The sequence below is a fragment of the Heterodontus francisci genome, chromosome 32 (assembly GCF_036365525.1).
Source record: "Heterodontus francisci isolate sHetFra1 chromosome 32, sHetFra1.hap1, whole genome shotgun sequence".
NCBI classification, from domain to species: Eukaryota; Metazoa; Chordata; class Chondrichthyes; order Heterodontiformes; family Heterodontidae; genus Heterodontus; species Heterodontus francisci.
The window spans coordinates 21,098,641-21,115,995 of NC_090402.1; the positions used below are offsets into that span (position 1 = coordinate 21,098,641).

Sequence of the window (17,355 nt, forward strand, 5' to 3'; positions counted from 1 at the left end):
CTCTTCTGAACATTTTATGGATGTGGCAGTCTTATTTTCACAAACTACTGATTGTGGCAAACTGTTTAAAAGTATTAAATGAAAGTGTTAATTTCCGGTAAATGTAGTTCTTTTTGTTAATGATTTACTTAGTCTTCATGTTTTATTTTGGTTATAAATACAATACGAACAATTCACTTAAGTCAGGCACTGGCTTTTTAAAAGTAAAAGACTTGCATTTATAAAGCATCTTTCATGACTGCAGGACATAGCAAAGCATTTTACAACCAACCAATGGAGTACTTTTGAAGTGTAGTCACTGTTGTAATGTAGGGAACGTGGCAGCCAATTCATGCACAGCAAGTTCCCAGGATGTTGATTTGATGAATAATATTGGCCAGGACACCAGTGATATCTCCCCTGCTTTTCTTCAAAATAGTGAGAGAGCAGACAGGACCTCTGACAGTGCAGCACACCCTTAGGACTGCACTGGAGCATCAGGTTTGATTTTTTTGTGTTCAAGTCCTGAAATGGGACTTGAACCCACAACCTTCTGATTCAGAAACAAGACTACAATGAACTGAGCCACAGCTGACAAATAAGTTAATGTACTGCACAACACAAAGAAAATATTATGCACAAGCATTCGATTGACCAATGACTCTGTGAAAATGAACCTGAAGTGAAAAGGTTAAGTTAATGTCGGGGGGTAAATTAAATTAATTCATCTTTCACAGTTTACAGCAAGTGACTTTGGTTGCACATCAATCCAAGCCAGGACTGATGGAGCTCGATTGTACAGTTATTTTTCCGAGGGTATAAATTCTTCTGCGTTCACCAAAGTCACCTGGGCCACACATCAGATGGAATTTTACGCCACCCCAGCGAGCCGGATGGTGGGGGGGTGGCATAAAATTGAGCGGGAGGCTCCAGGAGGCCTTCGCGGACCGCTCCCACCTCCGCCTCACTTTATGTGGGCCGGGTGGGTGTGAGAAAGGGGCCACCCAACCCAGGCCAATCAAGGCCCTTAAGTGGCCACAATCGGGCACAGGGTGCCTGATTGAGGGCCACCCCTGCTTCCCCAATCACCCCCAGGACCCAAGACGCCCACCTTCCCTCCAAACGACCACCCTTGCCTGGCTGATGATTGGCCAGCAGCTCAATGAGGTGGGACGTCTTCCCGCCTCGAAACAATTAAAGCCCGGGGACCCGTAAAATGTGGGTTGGATCCCCTGGCTCGGTGGAAGCGGGTTCGCCAGATCCCGGTGACCAGATCCCGTCCGCCCAGTATAAAATCCAGCCCTTCATCTGCAGCATGGACAGTGGGAGGGGGCCTGTTCACAGAAATTCATCATTCACACTCTTCAGCCATGTGGTAGGAGGCACAGGGCAGTGATTCTTGGTTTGATTCTGCATGGGACCTCCCCATAGCAGCAAGGCAGAGAACAGAAACTCAGCAACATTAGGGAAATCAAATCTGTATCCTCCCCCCAACCCCCGCCACACCCACCCCAAACACTCTACTGTCGAGCTGTCATCTCTGATAATTCAACACACTGTGCCATCCCATACAATGAGCATTCTTAACACCTCTGTTAATATTCAGATAAGATCTTCTTAAGGCCTTCTACAAGCTCATGAGGAAGCTTGAACAGCAGATGCAACAGTATGAGACAAAGCTGAAAAAGAATTCCCAACTAATAAGAAAAGCTGGAAGTGGGCAGCTTAAACTCCAATAATTGTGCAAATTCTTCTGTATGAGCTCAGGGCACTCCTCACTGTTTGCACAATCACATGCAGCCTTTAACAGAGACTCATATTGAAGAGTTTAATATCTTGCATTGGTATCATCTTCAAAGAAACAAACTTGCATATCGACATACATACATATAGCAGTTCTCGTGACTACAGGACACCCCAAAGCACTTTACAGCCAATTAAGTATTTTTGAAGTGTCGTCACTGTAGTAATGTTGGAAATGTGCCAAACAATTTGCACACAGCAAGGTCCCACAAATAGCAGAGAGATAATATGAACAGTCATCTGTTTTTGGGGGCTGAATTTTCTAAGCCCGCTGCCGAAACCGGCGCGGGTGAAAAAAAAGTCAGCCTGCCCGTGCAGGCCGCACGCCTAAAAGCTGCCACGATTCCAAGTTGCCCGTGCGCAGGCGCTGACGCCATTCTTAAAGGGTTGTCAGCCCTACCGGCTAATTTAAATATTTAAAGGTGAAGTGAACAAAAATAAATAAACACATTTCTTTCGCCCCTCTCACACCGTCCCCCCCATAACCATTAAATTATTTGCCCTTTCTCCCCACAAAACATTTACCTTGACAATCTGGCCTCACCACCGCCCCCCCACCCCACCAAACTGCACAAACTTTCAACTTCAACCCTTCCCATCATTCCCTACACCCATGACCTTAATTTGACCCCACTCCCCTCACCCCCCGCACTGATAAACTTACCTCCCCTGGGTCCCCACAAATGTTCAGCCTCGTTTCCTCAGCTGGGGATCTGAAGGTGCGGCAATACCGGTCATTGGGCTGAAGACTGCGGCGGGACATCAGGAGGAGACGCAAGATTCTTTAATTCAATTATTTTAATTTATTTAAATATTTAAATTGCGGTCCCGTCACTGAGCGGCCGAGGGTGGTGGGGGGGGGGGGGGGGGGGGGAGGCGGGGCCGCCACGAGGCCTCGCCACCACCAGTAATATCGGGCCAGGCCCTGCCCTGCCGGGTCCATCTTCAGGCGACCCCCTGACGTGGATCCCGAAGACGCGGGCTCCTTAAAATCCAGCCCTAGGTGTTGGTTGAAGGATAAATATTTGGTCAGCACACCAGGGGAGCTCCCCTGCTCTTCCTCAACTAGTGCCGCAGGATCTTTCATGTCCAACTGAAAGGGCAGACGGGCCTCAGTTCAATGTCTTATCCAAAAACTCCACAGGTAGCTTTCCTCGATGAATCCACCAATCCAGCAGTTTTGCAAGTTAGCATTAGCTCATTCTGAAGGAGCTGTTTCTATAATAATTGGCCACCTGCCCTCTTTTAGGCTGTCTTCTAAATAGTTATGATTTTTTATGGATATATTTCACTGACAAGTTTACTTATTATGTCTACTATTAAAAAAGACTTGTCAAGAAAAGCCTAAAGGATTACATTAGGAAATCTTAAGCTTGCTGCCTGTATAGTAAATGAACCACCTGTGACTTTCTACTCACAATAAGCTGTAAACTAACTTCTTTGCTCAGTTTAATTAAGCCTCAGGCCATTGTCTAAATACTGGTGTTGTGATGGTGGAAAGTTAAGTATTTTTTAAGCTTAGTGGGTTTGGTATAACAGCATTCAAACTTTCCTCTGTGACAACAGATCAGCTTTAATACCACAACAGACGACCCAACAAACCCTTTGTAATAATTAAAAACATTTGCAATAATGGATGGGAGTGAGGATGAATTCTTTACTACAGACATCAAGCATGATTACAAAAACTAATCCACATTTGCCCATATAGGTTACCACTGGCAAAAGACCCATTTTCCTTGTTCCTTCACTGATTCTTTGTTGAGCTGGAGCTAAAGGTTCTGCGGTTTTCCAGGCATGACAAAAAATGGTGTTTCTTCCCCACTCCCTGGTTTTGTTCTAACACAATCAGGCTGCGATATCTGACTTGGCGAAATAACTTAAGTAAGGCAGGTTAAGCGTTCCCAAAAGAAAGTCTGTGCAAAGTGCTCACCCCAAGAGCTTTTTTTTAAACTTCTCTTTGTGCTTATATATCTACAGAGTGACATTTTATAAGATCCAGCAATATGTCAACCTAAGAGCCAATCATTTTATTTTATCCTAATGACTACCTGATAAATCTTTATGCACTTTATCAATCATTTTCACTGAAATGGGACTCGTAACAACTCCATTTTGCTTCAGAACCATTTGAAATACAATAATTTACATAAAGTACTAATTGTAGAATACTTTGTTCCTCACAAATGCAGAAGGTGTGATGGATAGTTTATGGTGCAGGATAAAATCCACACTCACCAGTCTTTTCTGTGATTAATTTATGGTGCATTGAGAATTATTCTTTTGCTTAGTTTACAGGAATTCACACAATAAACTAGTATATATTTTTGGTGTATAGTTTTAAGCTGTGCTACATTCATTTAGTCATTAAAAATGAAATTGTTTGGAGGCCTAATTGAGAAGAATTCCCAAACTAAGTAAAGTGTTTTGTACTCTTCAAGAAAGCATATCAGCAAGTCATTATTGTGAAATGATTTGTATTTGCACTGTAGCTAATCTAACTCCTGACTGGAGTAAATCTCATAACCTGTCAGCAATAAAGCCAGTTTAAGACCTGAGATGACGATAATATTGCACAGGACACCTATTATGAGTGGACACTATGTAGGCTTCACTGCACATTTTCAGATCATGGCCATAAACCTTTAAAGAGTAGGCAGATGTTCCGAGCCTAAATCAGAAGGCTGATCTGTGTTAGTTAAAGGAAGTGACTATAAAGATTTTATATAGTAGGATATTCCTCTGAAGTGAAGTCTGATTCAGTAATCCTTACAAACATAACTGCTGTTATACGATCCATTGTGTCTTCCTGCTTAAGTCAGAAACATCTGTTGTTTAATATGTACAGCTGATTTATTATCTATAGGGTGCTTATCTTGCTTTGGATTTGACCCTGTCCTTTTTGCTGCAAATCAGTACTCCACTGTTTACTTTTACATTGTCCTAACAACCCACTCTTTACCTCTGTATTGCTTTGTCCTGCCCTTCATTTCCTTTGTTGCACGCAAACATAGTTTAATTGTTTTATTATAACTAATTAATTATGATCAGATAGGTTTCAGTGCAGTTCGTACAATTTGCTGTTCACATTAAGTGCGCTTCAAGAGCTCCGATAAATGAATAGTAGTTATAAATGTCTACTCATTCAGCTATGTTGCTTGTTTACTGAATTATCTCTTGTACTGAATGGAGCACAGCAATAAGCTAGGATTTATTAACTCTTTGTTTGAATTTGACTATGAAACAGATGCCACTGACCTGCTCATGTTTAAATCGTGCTCTTACATGTTTCACTGGGTGACTGTGTTTTTGACAATTTATGACAAAAAGAACTCAGCTGCACTATTTTGCCACCATTAAAACAATAACAGAATAATTTTATTATTTCTTTATGCTTTTCAAACTGAGCAAACAACAGCATGCTTCAATAATAAAAAATATCCTTACATTATACATATTACTTTTATTTTTATCCTGGATTTCAGTCAGGTTTTTATTTCCACGAATCTATTTCTCCTTGTCTCAATTATCTAGTTTATTCCCTTGTATCTGTTCATTATCTGAAAGATGCACTTTGTGTCAATTTTTGTTTCATGACATTTTGATGAAAGAATTTATGAAAAATCAAATTATTGCTTCTGGCAGGGAATTAAAACAATTTTTCATTTATAAAGCAAAGAATATTACTACCTTTGGGAATTCCATAATTCTTTTTGTATTCCCTTCCCTCTTTACAGCATTACACTGCACAGCACATATAATGGCTTCAATTTTTCCTAATCTGTGCTGAAACACAGAAATCAGTATCATAAATTATTAAGGTATGGAGCAGAAACTCATGGCACTGCCATCTGAATTTTAAAACCCCAAAAGTATCAACAATCAACAATGAAAATACACTTTTCCATCCTAAACAGTGCACAATCCATAAAGTGAAATACCACCCAAGATGATACTATGAGGTTTGAGATTTACAGCAACATATTACAAGAGAGGGTATCTATCTTGGTACTCTCATTTTCTTGTACACTGCCACTTGTGTGTGCAGTCTCTTTCAATTCTTGCTTAATGGCTCACTAAAAAAGTATAATAACTGCTCATCAAAAATGTTGTGCAAGCTGATGAAGACAGTCGGCATGAAACCTGCTGGCAGTGAGAGTTAACTTTGAAGATTATACTGCAAATCTGTCACCTACATAAAGACGGTGTAGCATACAACATCAAATTAAACTTTAATCCCCTTAAGCAGGCTTTTCAAAAATCTCTGATTTATATGTAGCGGATACATCGTCACTGTGCATCTATTATGAAAAAATGATAAATTTGTTGATAGTGAACATTCATTTGCTGAATCTCCATCCATCACTGACATTGCAACTACAAATAATATAAAATTCCGATGAAACCTCAAAATTCTGGCAAAAATCCTGCATGATTTTACCACCACTTAAGGAGAGAAATATCTGGTTGAATCAGACTTTCCTGCACAAAAGCAGACTATCATTGATAAATAATGTAGTGCTTTTGTTCCACTTACATACATTTTTGTAAAAAGATCTGCACTGTCACAATCCTTGTTAAATCGAACCACTTTTTGCTCCTTGCATAACTTGTTATTGAGATGATCTCTCCATTCCCCCTGCCCCACTCTAGTATTTAGGTTTATGATTACAGAGTGTGTTGCCAGCCACAGCTGTAATTACTGAGTACTGAGGTAATTATTTCATTTTTGTCAACTAGCCACTGTAATGTGAACAATTTAGATGAAGCAATAATGCCTCAAATCCACTCCTTTCACCAGCAATTACCTCACTTCTCATGTTCTTTCTGGATACAGGTATTTGTGATTTATTGCTGTATTTGTCAAACTGCAGTAACAGATCTCTCCTTCAGTACGCACATACAACAACACAAAATGACCTAACAGATCATGTGGCGCCTGCAACAACAACTTGTATTTATATAGCACCTTTAATGTCATACAACGTCCCGAGGCACTTCACAGGACTGTCATAAAGCAAAATTTGACACCAAGCCACATAGAGAGACATTAAGGCAAGTGATGAAAAGCTTGCTCAAAGAGGTAGGTTTTAAGGATCATCTTAAAGGAGGAATGAGAGGCAGTGAGGTTTAGGGAGAGAATTTCAGAGTTTAGGGCCTTGGCAGCTGAAGGGACGGCCACCAATGGTGCAGCGATTAAAACTGGGGATGATCAAGAGGTCAGAATTGGAGGATTGTAGGGCTGGAGGATATTACAGAGATAGGGAGGGGAGGGCCACATGGAGGGATTTGAAAACAAGGGCGCGAATTTTAAAATTGAGGTATGGCTTAACCAGGAGCCAATGTAGGTTAACGAGCACAGAGGTGATGGGTGAATGAGTCTTGGTGTGAGTAGGACACAGGCAGCAGAGATTTGGATGACCTCAAGTTTAGAGAGAGTAGATTATGGAAGGCCAGCCAGGAGGGCATTGGAATAGTCCACAGTCACGCTCAACACACAGAGTACGGCATAAGAACGTGCAAGACACGGTGGTACACCTTCTCCTCCTGGTGCCCGAGCAGCTTCTTTCCCATTGGGCTATGTGTGGCAGCCTGCTCTTCCACCTATTATTCATTTTAATAAATGTACTGGATTTTATCTGAAGCCTGCTGCAGCAAACAGGTAATATTCAATAGGGTATTAAGCACAGTGAACATGGTAACATTGAGTGAGCTAAACTATAAGCTGCTTTTGCGTAAATATATGTAGCATTATATGTTTAAGAAAATAATTTATTGTTAGATTTAGTTAAGTTCAGATTGCAAAGGTTTGCTATACTTTGCCCTTTACATTAAATGTGCACAGTTTTCTTATCCCAGCTTCTGTGTTTTCCCTCTTATTTAACTAGACTTCCCCTCCCTCTTCTCCTCATTGTTGCTGCCTATTATTTTCCATTTCCCCTTATTTCACATTTCATTATTTTTCTGTTGCAATACCCATTTGGCCTGTCTCCTGTCTTCCTGTTTATCTATTGTCACAATTTCTAAACCCAAGTTTTGCTCTTTAGCTCTTATACCAATGAACACTGAGGTTTGTAAGAAAATCCAGGCATGACACTCTACTATAGCAACCACACCTCCCCAGGAAAGCAAGGACAATCTCTTATGTACCAAGAAAGCCTTTCACAGCCCTGGCAGCAAGAGTAAATCCTCCTTTATGGAACAAGAGGGATTAGTGGGGTGCACTGGACTGAGGACTTAACCCTACCCCCAGCTTTTTTTTTTCCAGCACTAGTCATTCAGACCCCTGCTGTTGTGTACCATCAAACAGAGCAGAAAAAAGTTCAAAATGATACAAGAGCTGTGTTGTGGAAGAGTCTAATCTTACTTTAATACTTTTCCAAGTTCGGAACCCAAATGGAAAGGCGACTTAACCTATTAATTGCCGTGTGCGTGTTATAACCATGAAAAACAGCATTGCACAACACAAAAAATAACTATTACAAGAAATGAAGATACATTATGACTGTATAATTCCATTGTTTATACTAGTTAAAAGTTAGTTGATAGAAATGGTTAAAGTTTAATATTTAATTCAATTAGAACTTCAGTTATAATGACAGATTAGGTGCACTAGCATTTTAAACTGGTAAATCATTAAGCATCCAGCAAAATGTTCTTATTACAACTGAAATGTAATTCTCTTGTTCAATTGTTTTCTTACTCAATAGATTTATATCAAATACAGCACAAGGCTCATGTCATACCTTCCATTACATCCTAAATTCCTTTCTAACAACCATTTCTTCTGGTTATTTGTAATGTTAGTACACAATTTTTAAAAACACAAATTAGTAAAACTTGCTTCATTTCATTTCTGAGACCAAAGAAAATCTGATGCAGTGCTTTTTTTGTTCTTTCAAACTCAAGTTAAATTTTCACAGCAAAAGTGGCATTTGTGTATGTTGATAAACAGAATTATTTGAAACAATGCAACCAAAAAGCTCCCCTGTCACTATTCGGTAAATGACCCAGTAAGTAGCCTGTTGGGATACGATTAGATAAGACTGATAAGACAAGCACTAGCTTAGCTCCTGGCATGTCATTTGTGCATCTGTGTTTGTGGTAAGGATCTTGTGGACTATCCTCTTCACACCTGAATCCACAGATTTCCAGATAAATTGCGCATGGTAAACTACCCAGTGTGGCCTTTCACAGAAAACGCTGATGTTGACTCTGTGCTTTCCCACAGGTTTACATGGACTGAGCATCTCTGTAAGGAATTAAAGGTGTGCAAAGCCAATCTTGCCAAACAATCAAAACAAGATCTGAGAGGCAGATTTAACATTGTGCAGTTTATCCTGGGCTTTTAATGTTGTGCTAAACATCTGTCTGACTGAATCCATTCCTATACCAGTTTAAAGGGAAACTCACATAAATATGTAGGGCTACATGAAGAATTCAACCTGTTTGTGAGGCATGTGAATTTAACACTCACCACCACTTTTATTTCCATAAAGCTCATGTTTTGATTATGAAAAGCAATGTTAAGATGCTTAAAGTATATAATATTCCTCTCAAAACATAAATTATATGGGTTCTCTGCTTCATTGTTACATCTTGGATGCTTTTGCTGTTTTGTTTATTCTTCAAAACAGATAATCTACGAAATGATATAAACAAGATTCCTGTTCCCTTTTTCAAGGTGAAACCTGCTTCCACCGCAGTTTGAGCGAGAACTAAAACCTTTTTACATATGTGGAGGATTCTTCTATTGGAATCAGTCACAAGAAGTATGCAGCGAGCTTAGGCACTATGTGCTCGTTTGCTCACAATGAGTTTAAGCACCTCGACATCCTGCTGATTGTTCGGGGGAAACACCTTACTACAACTGCCATAGACACCATCATGTCATTGACCATCATGTGATAGTGTCTGCACTGCCTACATCTCACATGTATGTAAGACAGCACAGTAATAACACAGCTCAGTTTGATACCATTGTGTTGAATTGTTTCTAAAATAAAAATGCTTGCTTGCAAATTAAAAATCTCTCAATGGGTACATGGCTTTCAAAAGTGCTGGTAATTACTAATCTTAAATCTGGCTTGATTACTTGTTTGGCGAATTAAAAGAAGCATTTGTCAACCTATAATCAGGTACTGATAGCTAAAATACAGCCAATGAGAAACTCACTGTGTATGTGAAATACACTGAATGTTTTAGAAAATCTGGCTAAACAAACATTTGAAAGTCCTGAAATGGTTCCTATCTTCAGCTGTATTTACAATAATAAACATTGCCCAATATGCTTTCAAGGCAGGACTTGTAAAATAAAGGTAAAAGGCACAACTGCAAGTTCATTTGTGCAATGAAATGCGTTAGTGGTGATTGCAGACACCGTGAAGCTGCTTCATTGCTCTTCGTGAATATAACATAGGCCTTTTTTTAAAAAAACAAAATACTTTACTACTCTATAATGTTTTTACCTGCTGAGGACTCCTTAAAAACGGTAAGATGAGACTCTGACCTTATTAAGACCAAGTTAAAGTATAACAACATATTAAGCTTTCACCACATGACATCAATGATTCTGGACTAAAGACTTATCATTTCTGCTACACTTCTCCTTCTGATAGGAATCTACACTCCAATCACTTGAAGAGATAAAAGCAGTTAAAAGCTTAAAGTACTGGGTATTTTGACTAGATAATGTGCCTTGTTTTCATCTTTGTCTGTGCGTCTTATTGGTTGAGTTTTCACTGTCTCCAAGCACACAATCTACATCATTAGAGACTTAACTGCTTCATATTTTGGGCAAAAAGAATACTGTTTATTAGTATGAAAGTAGAAACAGCTGTAAACATTTGCTTTGATGAAGAGAACTATGGCTTCTCGGTGCCTCAAGGCACATACCCACTGTGTGTCAATCATTAAAAGAAGAATGTAAGGTGTATACAGGGTCAGTAGAAGGCCATTGGACATTTCAAAGGCCTTGGGGGTTCTACCAAGCCCAGCATGGCTTGTGGGACTGAAAATTTACAGGCTATATCGCCTCCTGACCTTTGGCCTGTGCAGGCACCTCTCTGGCTAGCCTTAAGCCTGAGTCTGTCTCGTGGACACACAAGGTGGCACTGCTTGAGACCTTAGGACTCTCACATATTTCTGGCTGCCATGTGAGGTTGCCTGCTTTTACAAAGAGTAAGTCAATTCATCCTCATGTTCTAAAGATGAGAGTTAAAGATAATAAATAGGTAATACTGCTGTTTTTTATGAATACTTAAGTTCCATATGTGCTAAATAGAGTATTATCTTAGCTGAAATTAATAATGGATATTTAAAAATATATTTACACTGCCCCATTTTAAGATGATAGATGAATAAAATTTTTTACATTGCAATAATATCTGGAAGTCAAATAACATACATTTTTACAATGTCAGTGATGTAATTAGTCTCCTAAATTAGTGGATATGTACTGTTGTAATTATGAAATAAAATAAGGCAAAGCACAAGTTTCATTGAAAACTTCACAGATGCTACAAGCTACAAAAAGGTTAATATGCAAGAAAAGTAGCACAGTTTGCCAACTACTTAGCAGTGAGAATTCGGTTGGCTGTAAATGCCAACACTCTAGGGGATGGAGCAGAAGCCCTGCAGAACAGGAATTGCCTTTCATTTCTAGTGGTATTCAGCATTAACTAGAGCAAATTAGTCGTGCCAAACTATTACAAGGGAAGGCAAAATATTTGGAACTGTTTGCAATAACTTGTTACCCTTCTCAGGGGACTGATAAAATATTTATCTTCATTGAGATGCCAGCCTGGCTTTCGGTCTTTGCACAAAGAAAAGTACAAGCAACCTTAAACAATTTAATTTAGCTGCCAATGTGTGAAAATGAATACAAGTCCGAACACATGCTCTTAGTCAGCAGTTGATGCAGATGTCTGCACAGACCTTATCAAACGTGAAATAAGAATAAGAGTTTTGACAATGATTTTATTATATGCTGTGGCAGAGCTGCACTTTTTGACTTTGAGCAAACTTTGAATCAGTTGCTGACTTTTTGGGAAAAAACAAAAAGGTGTCAAGGTCAGGAAAGTTGTGAACAGAGGTTTTGTGGCCTTTGGTTCAAGCACGGAGTGTCTTGGATGCAATTTATGATTGGGTGGTCTCAGCAAGTTGAGACTGCACTTCTACATTATGGGGAGCCCAAGTGCCAAAGCATACTTCCATTAAAGAGGTGCTAAATGAGAAGGTGGATTATTTGGCAAAAAAAGCCTTCATATTTATTAACTCGCGAAAAAACATCTCTTATTAGTCAGTGGTCCTGCTCATAGAATTGTTTTCATTTAATCTGTTAAATTTATGTTTCGGCTATTTCTTTCATTTGAAAAATACTGCAGCAAGGTAATGTACTGACACTAAGAAACTCCCACTCTTTGGTCCCCCAGGCCCTTTAAACCTCCTTTTTAAAAAGATGCATTATACTTAATCACTGCCCGATTCTTACTAAATTAACATACGTTTACATAATAATGAGCTTTAAACTGAGGCTCTTTCTTTTTTAATTAAGCCCCCAGCAGGTGTAAATATAACAGATTACTTAAGAATATTCAGATATCAATAGCCCAAAGCGATTTCTTTTAAAAAAACAAATTTTAAAATCTGCAGGCATTATATATCTAATCAAGCTTTTGTATTACATCTGAAAATTATAAATAATTCATCTTGCCTATTATACAATAAAATACAATGGCCTGGAGTTTCCGCTTGGTTGTGCTGGGTTTGTTTTGGTGCTATTCGCTCAAAATCGGTATAACCAGTGCAAAAGATCGCAGAATTATAAGTGCAAATTGCATTCGCCGCAAATCAAGATTCCGTGATTTTTTGCGGCAGTTTTAAAAACTGTGCTTGAAGCAGGCAGGCCCTGTCCACAAAATTGGCCATGCCCAGGGTGAATTAACCACCATTGGATGTTTTTGCTATTTGTAGTCATTTACAGGCCTTCAAGAAGGCTCTAAAAATTAAACTGGAACTTTTGGGAGCTAGGACCTCAACAGGCATACTTTCAAAAGTTTTGCATGTCTTTTCTTTAAATTACTAAGAAACTGACTACTCTACCCCAATATAATTGGAAAATATTTTTATGTAATTTTAAAAATTCATTTAAAATGAGGTTATTCACAGGTGATGATTAAAAACTGTGTATTTAGGTGAAAAACCCATTTTCAGATGTATTAATCAAACTTCAAGTTACCACTCAAATATTTCAAGAATTTTTTTTTAAATGCTTTAAGATGCTGCCCAATTGCACTGGTGCGTGGCAGGTTCTATGTTCAGCAATATGCAAATGTGTTTGAGCGGAAACTAGGAAAAAAACTTTTCAAAACGGATGCAATTTTAAGCACCATTTAAGCCCATTTTGTCAATTATGCCCAAAGTGGAAACTGTACCCCAAAGGCATGGAAGATTCATGATGTACACGTGGCCGTTACCCTCAGATAGTGGGTTTACTGAAATAGCCGGAATTTTACGGCCCCCCCAATGAGGGGGCTGGTGGTAGGGGTGGGGGTGGGGGTGGGGGGGGGACATTGAGTGGGATGAGGTGGAATCTGTTCCTGGCCCCCGCTGCAATTTTATGCGGGGTGACGAGAAACAGCCTGCCCGCCCCAGGCCAATCAACGCCCTGAAGTGGCCAATTAACTGCCACTTAAGGGCGTCCTCCCACTGTCGCGGCTATTTTATCCTTGGCAGCCAGACGGCAAAGGCCCCAAGAACCCGTCTGGTAAAACCAGATGGCCTTCTTGCGGCTGTTGGGGGGGGGTGCGCGGGGGCCTTCCCGATCGGGCTTCCTGTGCCCCACCGGCGGCCAGCGCTGATGCTCCAACCACCCCCAACGCACAACACTCCCCTACCCCCCCCCCCCCCCCCCCCCACCCCACCAACGATTGTCCCCGGCGAGGCCCTAAAATCTTACCTGATTTCCGGGGTCATCCTTCCTATTGCCTCCGATGGCTGGGTGTAGTCCCCGCGGCAGCCACCGCTCCCAGTGGCACTGCTGGGATTAAGAGCTGCCAGCCCATTGATTGGCCAGCAGCTCCATTAGGCGGCACTTCCTGCCTCGAGGAGGTGGAAGTCCCGCCCAAAACCAATTAAGGGCCTGGGAAGTGAAAAATCCCGACCTGGCTTCCCAAGCCCGGCAGAAGCGGGCTTGCCACCGACTTTTCGGTCAGGGGACAGGGCCTCCCGTCCAACGTAAAATTCCAGCCAGTTTCAAGTATCTGGGCCTAAAAGAATCCAAAAGATCCTTCCATGGACCTATTGATCATAAGTCAGGAATTGTGTGGGGGAATTGGTCTCTGCTCAATTTTACAGTCCAAAATTCTGAGCAGAACCACCTGCACATGATCCCAACCCTGGACGTGCAGTGGCTGCAAAATTCAAGGGCTCATCTTGGCTCCACAGCTATACACTGGGCCATAGCCAGCCCGTGATCTCTACGGTTGTCAACTCTGGTTTGACATATTCCTGAAGGTGTTATTCACATGACTTGCTGCTTCCAAATGACCCATCCCCACACTTCTACCATTGGTCACCCAGCTTGCCCATCCTCATGGTGCACCACTTTCCTACACCAATCGGAAAATGAATAGACACTTCATGACCTGATTGAATCATTCTTCATGTCAATCAACAGCCTTTTTTTTTAAAACATCAAATATTCTTATAACTAATAAATAGAAGTGTCCAAAGATTTTTCTCCTGGTTTGATCACAACAGTGTCCTGGAGCTTCGATCCTCTAATTCCTGAGGATTTCAATGCAACCCTAGCAGTCGCCCTCCTTCTATTTATCAATACCTCCCCACAAGACTTAACCGCAGGTTGGCTCAACATCTCAGCTGGCCGATTTTGAGAAGGCCCTGACTATCATCAAGTCAACTGGTGTCCACAGCTCACCAGCTTTATGGAAATAAGGCCCAAGGCCAATTTTGGACAGAGCTTTGTGCCTCTGTCTTTGGGTGTGCATTCCCGATGCTCCGCCCACTTTGAGCATTTTCTTGCCCAGGATCTTTTATCTCATAGTAATACAAGCTTTCAATTGCTTTGCACCTCACTACTGAGCTCAGCAAGAACCAGCAGCGTTTGAGCCAAACAGATAGCGACACAGCTGCGTGAGAAATTCATTACCACAATCTTCTGGTGAGGTTGGCACTAAGTCTTTCTTTTGGACATATTTGCAATTTGAGTGTTGCTTTTTTTCACTGCATACTGCATAACTTTTAATTGATTAGCTTTCAGATTTGTGATTTTTATTTTCTGAAAAATAGATGAATGACGGACTAGAAGAGATAGCAACAGTGAATTAATTTTATTCAATGGTACAGTGCTGTACACATATTCTCTTTTTGCGTTACAAACTTTTGTGTGCAGTTAGTGCTCCTCTAGCTGAAGGAGTTGCACAATTAGATGGCCACATAGACAAGTGTGGAGTTGTAAATAATAGTGAAGGCCAGCTATCTGTGTCAAGGGAACACTATCAGCAAGTTTCCCTCCAAATCAGACATGATTTAGCATTGTGACTTGGATATTTTTATTAGATCTATATTGTAGAATCCCCTACTGAACTCCATTGTAGGAGCACCATCACCACAAAGATTGCAGTGGTTCAACAAGACTTCCCATCTCCTTCTCTGCAATAAATGCAGCTTTGCCAGTCCAGTGCCGCCCATAGCCTGGTGCTGTAGGCCCAGTGCTTTCTCAGCCAACTTCTGTCACTAGTAAGGGCTAAGTTATGGCTCAGAACTACTGATAACTGCCAACTGACTGCACCTGTGCTATTTCATTGATGGAGGTCATCTCCTAATAACGTCCACCGATGCTCAATAATACAAGAACAGAACTGAAGGCAACTATGAGGTGTCAGAATCCTACATAAAGTTTTCCTGTAACCATTCTTCAAATGGGTTGACGTTACTCACAGCTGTATGTTGGACTTCTGACCCCAAAGTTTCCATCGTAGCAGTGCAAACTTTGATGATAGATGCTTTTTCCTTATCTGTAGCCTGTGCAACCAAATTCTTCAGAGAAAATACTGCTAGTAATAAAAACAGAAATTTCTGGAAATACTCAGCAGGTCTGGCAGCATCTGTGGAGAGAGAAACAGATTAAAGTTGATGATCATTCATCAGAACTACTAGTAATGCTGTGTACCCAATGGTAGACTGCAAACCAGTTAACTATTGTTCCATGAAATCACTGATTGGAAATGATTACATTTCACTGCCGTCCACTCTCAAACTAGCTAGAGCATGTGTGTGCACGCACATATGTGACAGTCTGTGCATGTGTGTGCGTACGTGCCCTTGTGTGCATGCATGCAAGGAGGCAATTAATAGCACACTGAGAAGTTAACAGCCTTCATTTGAAAGCAGGCCTACTAAGGGCTGTATTCCCAAACACCTCAGTCAGGTTACCCAGCATACTGGGGTTCTGCCCTGTATCAGTTAACAGGTTATCAACAGCCACTATGATTGATAACCCTTTATCAGTGTCCAGTGTCTCACCTGGTGTTTGCTCTGATGAGTGTCAACCTTTCTTGTAACTGTGCTAGTGCCTGTTTCCAGTAGGGATTGTGACAATTGATAGCTAAATGTGTGGCGCTCTTCTAGTGCAGTTGTTATGTGACTCTACAAAGAGCAGAGGATATATTATGAATATATAAACACACTTCACACTTACCCATTTGGGTCATGCAGTGTTATTGCATGCACTATTATGCAGTGTGCATTGATATAGTCCTGTAACAAGCTGTGCAAATCATACGAATAACTAAGCAACATTGCAACTCCCATAGACTCTTGGTGGTACCCAAATTGGCACAAACACAGTCGCTTCCAGATTATATTTTATGAGAAAATCCACCAATTTCTCTTCATACTTTGGAATACATTCAGGTCTGCTGATCTACCACCTGTTGTGTGTTACATTCACCTATTATGTACAAGCTTCTCTTTAAACATAAAAGCAGTGTGATTTGAGACATGGTGATATGGCAAGTGCAATTTCCCTCCTGCACAATATTTATACTCCCATCACGGCATATATGTAATGCTGTTTGCATAATCCTGCTATTTATGTCAAATGCCTTATGCTCTACAATCTTGTTACCATTTCTCCATTGATAGAGTTCATTTTTCCATATAGCTTTTCTAACTGTAGCTTTCCTTCATGCAGTGTTTCTATTTTACAGCAATAATCATTGTTTTATTTCTATTCTCTTTAAATTGCAACCCTCTTCCAGATGTCCTTACAGGTGCTCTGAGTGGAGGACACAACACTGACATATGGCTACACCAGGTGCCCTCCTCCTCCTGTCAAATACTCATTCCTGCTTCTGCAGGACATGGTTTGCCAGGGCCTGCTGATTGAAACTGGCTTTGTGCTGCTATCAGCGAGGAGCCATTTCTTACCACTACTCCACGCTCTGCAGTTGGATTCTTGAACTTTTCGAACTTTATTGGGGTCAAGCGGCTCATTAGCTGCTTCAGAACATTATTGCAGGTGCGCTCCGGTTGGTGGTTATGCTTTCA

General features: G+C 40.7%; 1 protein-coding gene across 4 annotated transcripts in view; it reads right to left on the bottom strand.

Annotated features, from left to right (window-relative positions):
- Positions 1–17,355, bottom strand: part of LOC137347693 (LIM/homeobox protein LMX-1.2) — a 223,417-nt gene that overhangs the window by 19,581 nt on the left and 186,481 nt on the right. The gene's annotated exons all lie outside the window — the stretch shown is intronic.